The sequence below is a fragment of the Uloborus diversus genome, chromosome 5, assembly GCF_026930045.1.
Source record: "Uloborus diversus isolate 005 chromosome 5, Udiv.v.3.1, whole genome shotgun sequence".
In the NCBI taxonomy this organism is placed as follows: Eukaryota; Metazoa; Arthropoda; class Arachnida; order Araneae; family Uloboridae; genus Uloborus; species Uloborus diversus.
Window position 1 is genome coordinate 91226944 of NC_072735.1, and position 5518 is coordinate 91232461.

General features: G+C 34.3%; 1 long non-coding RNA gene across 1 annotated transcript; it reads right to left on the reverse strand.

Annotated features, from left to right (window-relative positions):
• Positions 1-215: 215 nt before the first annotated feature.
• On the reverse strand, positions 216-2896 carry LOC129223395 (uncharacterized). Its single transcript, XR_008580630.1, has 3 exons — positions 2735-2896; positions 657-768; positions 216-533 (listed from the first exon to the last, which is right to left on the reverse strand). It is a non-coding gene; the product is annotated as an uncharacterized LOC129223395 (long non-coding RNA).
• Between the last annotated feature and the right edge of the window lie 2622 nt (positions 2897-5518).

A 5518-nucleotide genomic window follows, 5' to 3' on the forward strand; every position in this document is an offset into this window, starting at 1 on the left:
TTATGAAAATCAGCCTTCTTGTGTGCAAAATTTTTCGCTATGCCAATGAATCTGATGGGATGTTAGCCACTTCAACTGTGATAACCTAGAAATATAAGTTGCATGCAAATCCTTCTCATTTGAGTATGAAAGGTTTTTTAAGAAAAATAAAGTTCTGCATCAATTTCCACACTACCTTAAAGTGGCATCCAGACTGGAGCATCATAAAACAGCTTCTGAACATGACCTAAGATCAAAAGCACTCTAGTGTGGATGCCACTTTGGAGGTATGATGCAATAAGCGCATTACCCCTTTTTGCAGAAGCAAGGCGGGTTCCCCAGGAGGTATATTTCCATCACAGAAAAGAAAAGCTATTTGCTACTATTTTTAAAATGTCATTAAGAATTGATGGTGTAATAATCATTTACAAGAGTTGTTAGATAGTTCTAACTAATGGGAAAATTTTATACCAGGTATGTATCCAATGAAGGTGTAAGAATTGGAACATTTCTCCATTTATAAATGTTCATCCATCTGAAAATGCAGCAGGAAACTAAAAAATACAAAATTGTGTTTGGAAAATCAATAATTTTATGTAAGGACATTACACAAATATTTTATTTACTTTGAAAAATAAAAAATCATTTATAAACAGAAAAGATATTAAAAGTAATACCTCTAGTGTGATACTTAAATGTCCAAAAGAAAAATATTTACTTGAATTGACTGGTTCTCAAAAATATTCATGGATGCAAGCCTTCATTGAGTTAGCACACTTTGTCCTTTGCCTAATATTTTAAATAAAAGAAATGAATAAAATTGTAGAAAAGTTATCAAAATTCAACATTTGACAAAAAAAAAAAGAAAAATTAATTTGAATTATGAAATTTTGAATCCAAATTATGTTTTTTGCAATCATGAGTTGCGACAGGACCCTACTCATTGGAGTTATCGTTTCTGGAAACAGCTCCTGTCCCTCCAAGCCAGCCCCTTCTCCTGGGCCTGGGCGGTTACGTGTTTAAAGTTTTGTGCATGTAGGCGCGCGTTCGTGCATGTGTCGGCTTGTGTGTGTGCGTAGACCTGTGTGTATGCATGAAGGCGCGTGCGTATGTGTGTAAAAGCGTGTGTGAGTGTATGAGCGTGTGTGTAAGTAGGACATGAACACCACCGCCGAGCTGATTTTAGAGGACAGTGGTTAGGACCAGAAGAGCCGCGCCTGCAGAGGCTCCAGGTCCAAGCTGAAAAAGGAACCACAACGCCAAGGACGGTCAAATAAAACAATTAGCAATCGTTATTGCTCAAAAAAAAAAAAAAAACACAAATAAGCAATTGTTGAAAATGCAAGAATATTAATGAACAACAAATGAGCGGTTTTCGGAAAAAATGTCCCGTTCGTATTGCTGGAGAATCAAAAATCAGGATACTACGTATAAAAAGCGAAAGAGATCCTTAAAGAGGCATAATAATTTTGTATCGGGATGGAAAAAAAAAACTACGTTTTGTTACAAAAATTAGAATTGTTTACAAGACATTTAAAACATATGAATAATTTTCCACATTACAGTCAAATCTCAATAACTCGAATATTCCTTTATCTCGAAGTTTTCATCGGATGCCAAACTTTTGAGACTGTTGTGAAAATTCCCCATAACTCGAAGTACCAATAACTCGAACGTTTTAGCCCATGGGACTTCGAGTTATCGAGAGTTGACTGTATTTCCTAACAAAGAATTAGTCTACTTATCTTCTGTTTCAAACACAAGTGACATTTCAATGAAGCACGGTCATGAAAATGCTTCATTAATAGATCAAAATATAAATGGAATCTTTCTTGCACTCAGAGTTATATTTTTACTTTCATAACTTAAAATTATATCTATGAAAAAACAGGATTTTTAAAGAAATTTTTAAATTTGATTAACGAGACTACTGTAATGTACATTGGTTTGAAATGCACTTCTTAATTTCACTTCAACAGCTTTGTCAAAAATGTTTGTATTCTCGTTGGGCCCTCACACCGAACATAGTATAACAGTAAAGCAGACCTGTAGGTACTCAGAAAAGTAATTTTGCATTGAAGGTGCACTGCTTGGCATTCAATTTATGGTACGAGATTTGGAGAATCACATAATATGTATACAGTATAGAAAATATGTTTAATCATCCAATGATAAACATAGAATGATAAGTGTTCTTCATCTCTTCAGCAGGAAATTACTAATATTTAAAAGATATAAATATGGCACAGCTCCAAAGACTAGTTTTAATCATTAAAATTTTGTACAGTATTTATATTACTTGACAAATATCACATGAATTTACAATTAATATACCTGAATCAATGGAATGCATGAGCTGTATATGAATGTTGAAAATTTATTTAACCTGAGAACTAATGTTGGGGGATGAAGGAAATAAGAATAAATTCAGGTAATTGCAGGACTAGTAGAATAAACCTTTGTATTCAACAAGAGAAAATAATTTATAGTTTTTTTGCACTTGGTGGTATAGTTTTTTTTTTTTTGTACTAATAGTGAGACAAGTTTACAACATTTTTTGATACTCAAAGCTAAAAAAAAAAAAAAAACTGAAAAAAAATGAATGATTTGTTTATAAAAATTCCATTATTTGATTTTTTTTAACGGGAATAAATGAAAATTCAAGAAGTATTATACATATCATTCAACTTTACATGGGCAAAACTGATGTTAACGTAACGACTATAAAGTGGAAATTAATGACGAAATAACTTACTATGCTTCAGCAGCTCGAGGCATAAAATTTGTATTCCTCCTTCTTACAAGATGGCTTGCACAAAAAGAAAGAAAAAGTTGACACAGCATCAGTTTTCAGTACTCTTTTTTTAGTCAGATAAAATCCTTGTGGTCATACATGGCCGTTGTGACAACCTTGAATATCGTGATTTGACATTGACAACCGATTTTTTTTTTTAGCTCTGTAGTTGAATGTGGAAGGATTTTGAGGGATATTTCCTGCTCCTTGCATTCTTCCTTATCATCATTATTCGTTCATCTACACGCACAACCGCTTGTTAGCATTTTTCTTTACGAAAAAACCTGATTTCGACAGCTAACGCCACGCTCCCAATACCTTTAACATTACCATGTGCGTTTGTTTTGCATAAGGAGCCGTATCCGCGGTGTTCTTCCTCTCGGCGTGAAAGTATCCCATTTTTCCTTATCTACATCCAACTCCATGTTTTCTTTACTCTCATCTGGTCTAAGGTGAATTCTATTTCTTTTAAGTTCACTTCCTGCCGCTGTTTTCACTAAGTAACACAGGGATTCAAGTGAAACACGGCTGATCGCAATGCACCGATGCGATCGCTATTTCCCCAATTTGAATTCAAGTGTAACATTGCGATTGTCTTCAGTCCCGATTCCCTCGCAAAATTTGCAATTGCTCTCGAGCTCTTGTAAGTCTGGAAAATCCCTCGCAAGTGCAGAAAAACATCAATGGCGTCTGTTTTGAATGCAAAGTTGATTTTAGAATTAATGGAATGTTATTGTTGAAAATTTTCAATTCTAAATTGGCAACTCAATGCAAGACTCGTTTTTTGTTTACCGTAACCGTTGCATTTTTGCAGTAGCCTTCATTTTACATTGGAAGTAAAATTGGTTTTATTTACTTAAAATATGCGATACTTCTTCAATTTAACATTGTTTTCATCCACAAATGCAGTACTTATTTTAATTATGACTTAATACTTGATGGCATAATATTCTGCATAGTCATTATACTACTTCGTCGTTTTGAAGAAATCAACGGAATTTTTTTCCGGCTGAACAACAATACAAGTTGAATTACGACTGTGATGAGAAATTATAATTAAATTCTCTTCATTGTTGTAATTTTACTAGTTAGTACTATACTAGTTGAGAAAGAAAAAGAAAAGGGATTGTTGAAAGTGAGTAAATTTGTTTAACGTTCACTATCTTACTAATATAAAATCTCAATTCTAGGCTAGTATTTTTCAATTATTTGCTAAAATTGCATTTACTTGCGCATTATGGTACAATAACAAAATGCATCAAACTTAGCTACATGGCCCCAGCATAAGTTCCTACTATGACATGCATTGTACTCCCATTAAAAGGTAAATTGTGAAAGTCTGAAATCTGGTAAATGTCGACACTAGTCAGTGCATATCAACATACACATACCAAAGGCATCGGTGATATACTTAATATTTCTGGTGAATCGTCAGTAAAAGTCGACATTCTTTAATTTTGGTGTTTTGCAGTAACATATATGTACTGCATATCCATGATTTTAAAAAAAATAATTGGCAGAAACATTTTGCTGTAAATAAATGAAAAAATAAATGACAATCCAAATCCCGTTGTTTATTTTTCCAATGAGGAAAAAAATAATGGCAGTACTTCACAAAGGTGCATATGCAAAACGTAGTCAGACAAGGGGGGCAAATTTCGAATTCAGTCGTTTAATACTGGTTTGGGAGGGGGGTGATAGTGAAAAGCGAGCAGTGCCAGATGTTAAGTTTTTCTGTTATTTTTATATGTCTGTGGCAAATGTTGAAACTGATGCCCTCACTAGTGATGGGCATTATCGAGACCTTTTGATAATCAATATCTTTCCAAATCGAGAACTTGAGCGATTGATAATCCAGATCTTTTGAAATCGAGAACTCCAGCTGAGTCGATCAATAACCAAGAATTCGTGACAATAAGAGTTCTCGAGTGATTCGATTATGCCCATCACTAGTCCTTACCCGTCTACCTTCAAGGTTTTATATCAAGTTTGAACAAATTTGAAGAAACTAATTATGGTGAATTTTGCCACCTTTCAGAAGTTGCCGCCTGTAGCAAGGGCTTGCTCCCATATATGTAGTACAGTCCAACTCACTAAAAACAAGCGCAAAGAGACCGCAGCATTTGCTTGTTATATATACCAGAGTGCTCGTAAAAAATAAGGGTTTGTGGAAAAAATCATGAAAATTTATACATACTGAGTTATTTTTATATTTCAATATAACACCAAAGTTAGCTATTTTCTTTGAACTGTCTTATTTCTCTCTTTCTTGTTATTTTTTCAAGGATTTCGTGATATGAAGAACATCGCCAATGGCATCTGCGGCTTTAAATAGTTCGAATTTTTTCTGCACTTTAGAAACTATTGAATACTGTAAGCCCCGCTTAATCGGGTAACAGATAAACGAATAACCCGTTTATACGAATAAAACCTCCTGGAACCGAATATTTCCCCATAGATGCAATACTAAAGATCCCCGCTTAATCGAATAATTTCCCCGGATAATCGAAATTAAGTAAGAACACTTATTGTTTGCATTCGACGAACCTCACCGGTCGACCGGTGAGTAACGGGTTACTTACTGCAAAGTTCTATCACCTTTCGGTTACCATTTTGTTGATTGGCTGATTAAAGCACGTGATCGGTTAACTGGTTGAGCCGGTTGCAAGCAAGCATCGAGTTAAACTATAAAGTAATATTTATTGCCAACTGTCTTTACATTAAGAAAAATAGCGCAGTCGATAA